Source organism: Aptenodytes forsteri, unplaced genomic scaffold (assembly GCF_000699145.1).
Source record: "Aptenodytes forsteri isolate BGI_AS27 unplaced genomic scaffold, ASM69914v1 Scaffold49, whole genome shotgun sequence".
Taxonomy (NCBI): domain Eukaryota; kingdom Metazoa; phylum Chordata; class Aves; order Sphenisciformes; family Spheniscidae; genus Aptenodytes; species Aptenodytes forsteri.
Window position 1 is genome coordinate 5,709,926 of NW_008795125.1, and position 3,459 is coordinate 5,713,384.

Genomic DNA, 3,459 nt, shown 5'->3' on the forward strand with positions numbered 1-3,459 from the left:
TCATGCTCAGCATATAAAGCTGGGGGAAGAAGAAGTAAGGGGTGGGGACGTTCGGAGTGATGGAGTTTGTCTTCCCAAGTAACCGTTATGCGTGATGGAGCCCTGCTTTCCTGGAGATGGCTGAACACCTGCCTGCCGATGGGAAGGAGTGAATGAATTCCGTGTTTTGCTTTGCTTGCGTGTATGGCTTTTGCTTCACCTATCAAACTGTCTTTATCTCAACCCACGAGTTTTCTCACTTTTACCCTTCTGATTGTCTCCCCCATCCCACCAGGGGGGGAGTGAGTGGGTGGCTGCGTGGTGCTTGGTTGCCAGCTGGGGTTAAACCACGACAAGAGAAAAGGTTAAATTCTCCTTTCGTACTATAATGTAATTCATTTCCTGTTTTTCACAACTGTCTAGACACAGATCTAACGAGCATTAACCCTGAATCCCATCATTGGGTTAAAAATAGAGGCTTTAAATATAAAAGTGTGTGGTAACAGAAAGATTGTAGGTTTCTACCTACTGCCAGGAGCCAGCTCTTTTAAAGGAGAACCAGTTAATTGTCTATAAGCAAGAAAAAACCAAATAAAATTACTTCAGTTTCAGAGGTTTAAAAAGGAGCCTGGTTGCTTTATATACACCAGCAGCAACACAGGCACTGCTGAGCCGTGGTACGGGCAGGTTGATTCCCCTTCAGGAGTTATATTTGTCTGGATTTACACCTCCAGCTATATCCAAAAAAGAAAGAATAAATTCCACTTCAGCGGGAGAGCTATAAAAAGACCGTGAAAAAGTAATTTAACAGATAACCCATGTTGAAAACTGTGGTCAGGCTCTGGTGGGAGACGCATGGACAAAATGTTCCCCAGGTCCAGCTGAGGAGGGTGCCCCAAACCCCAAGGAGAAAAGTGATTGCTGTGGTACGAAAAGGCACCTCTCATTGGGAAGGCAAGGACACAGTGCTTTGGGTCCCAACCTACCAAAGCATTTAAATGCTTGTTCAGTCATGACCAGACCCAATGGGACTCTCATCAGCTTAAGCTGGATCATGGTTGGGCTGGACTTTGGCCCTAGGTTAAGCCTGGCAATTGTCCCGCAGGTGCGTAGCCTCCTCTGACACTCTTCCCGCAGGCTGGGCTGCCGCACCAGAGCGGGGGGAAGGAGAGAAAGAGATTTCTGGCCCATAACATGAGCTAAACCCCTCACAAAAGTGTGAGTTTTGGCTGTGAAGGAAAAGCAAGGAGAAAACAAAACTGCAGTCCACCCTAGCCCGGCGCTGTGTGCAAGCAGGGAGCAAGGAAGCTTCTAGGCCATCGCTGACAGTTTGTCACACATACTGTTCCCATCAAAGATTACCCATAGAGACATCATTTTTTATGTACTTCACAAATACGCTTATTCTTGTAGGCATATATTTTTAACTCAGTGCTCAAAAGCCCTGTTAAAATAAGTCAAAATTCATGGTGTGCCGTGAAGAGGAGGAACTCGTGTTTCCTGCACTGACTGCGTTTCTCCGTCTATAAACACAAACCCTGCAGGGCTGTTTGTTTGTTTATCCTGTGAAGCTGGGAGTGGGCGTCTTTTCTGCCCCACCACCCGATTTCAGCAGTCGCATGAAAGCAGCAGCACCCCCGAGGGTGGCCAGGCTGGACCTGCCACCTTGGCCACAAAACCTGTGGGTGCTGCCTCCCATGCTCGAGGCCTGTTCTGAGCTGGACCAAAACCATCCAAGGAAAACATATTAAAAAGACATTAGTTTGTTTGTTTTCTACTAAAAAGCACAGTATACTACGCATCAAGTATGGCAAGGGGTAAACTGGTGTCTGCAGCTTAGGGAAAGCCTTTGAACCCACACAAGTTATTTATAGAGCCTTTTAGAAAACAGCACGCTCCCATTTCTGCAATTTTGATGACAGGAGCAGCACAGGTTTTGTCACAAATAAAGCAACCCCCTGTGTGATTGATTGGGGTTCACCCCACATCCCTTGTAAAGCAGAGAAGCAGAACTGAGGATTAGGGAAAATTGGGGCAAAGCTGAGTCATAATCTTAATATTTGTGGTGCAAGTAGTTTTCAAAATAGTTTTTGCCTAAACTCTACTTCATTAGGCTGTAAGACAGACAGTGAGGGCACTTCAAGAAATTATAGAGGGTGACTTATCATTGATCAAGGCAGGACCTCATCCATGCTTCAGGCTGCCCCACCATCCATCCCTGAGCACTCTTAAAAGGGTGGAGGCGTCAGTGGCAATACCGTAAAAACGGGAAAGATTATAGACAGACCTCACTGACCCACCCAACACATTCTTAAAGAGATGAATTATTCCCCTTAAAGGATTTAGTCAATTAAAATAAGTAGAATTGAGTACTTTCTTCAAAGTTTGAGTAAGAAATGTATCTTGACAACAGCGTATCCCCTTCTTGAAAAGGCTGTGGTGATATTGTAGACTGACCCATGTTTCCTGAGACTTGCATCTGAGGGTGCAACCCTCTAACTATACTCCTGAGGCACAGCATAACTACATAAAGACTTATGAAACAACTTAAACATACTGTACTTGTAGAATCATAGAACCATTAAGGTTGGAAAAGCCCTCTAAGATCATCGAGTCCAACCGTCAACCCAACACCACCATGACCACTAAACCATGTCCCTAAGCGCCTCATCTACACGTCTTTTAAATACTTCCAGGGATGGGGACTCACCCACTTCCCTGGGCAGCCTGTTCCAATGTTTAACCACTCTTTCAGTAAAGAAATTTTTCCTCATGTCCAATCTAAACCTCTCCTGGTGCAACTTGAGGCCATTTCCTCTCGTCCTCCTTGACAGTGCAAATGAAATTAAAAACAAAGCATCTGCATTTTGTGCTTATTTTCATAGCTGGCATAGCTTTCATGAGGCAAGTCATCCTGTTTTACCACGATAACTTCTCCTGTTCCAGCCTGAGAGACATTTCATTTACCTTTTCAACTGCTTTTCCCCAATTTACTGGGAATCCCTTCAGTGGGCTCCTACTTGCATTCCCTCTGAGTGGGAGCCCAGGTCAGACTGTTGCAATCCTGACTCTAACCAGATGCAATTGTAACTGAACAAAGATAAAGATCAAAGTCACTTGGATAACACGTCCAGAAAAAAACATTTCCGTAAGCCAAAAGTTGGAGTTGAAGCTACCAGACCACTGTGAGCACTAGTGATATCTTTTGGGGCAAAAATCACCCCTGTGCTTTGGGAAGAATACAGATTCATAAGCACGAGCGCCACATGAGCACTGTTTTTGCTGAAAGTGAGGGCTCTATTCACCTCATTTTCCTTTGAGGTACAATGAAGCAAAAGCTCTATCCTGGATATTCTCCATGTACCTACTGCCATGACAACTCAAGTTCTGGATGTTCGTGCAGAAGAGTCTGCTTACAGTCACCAGAAGCTCAAGGCTGATAAAGGTCACCAACTTGGAAGCAATGAGACAACCAACTCT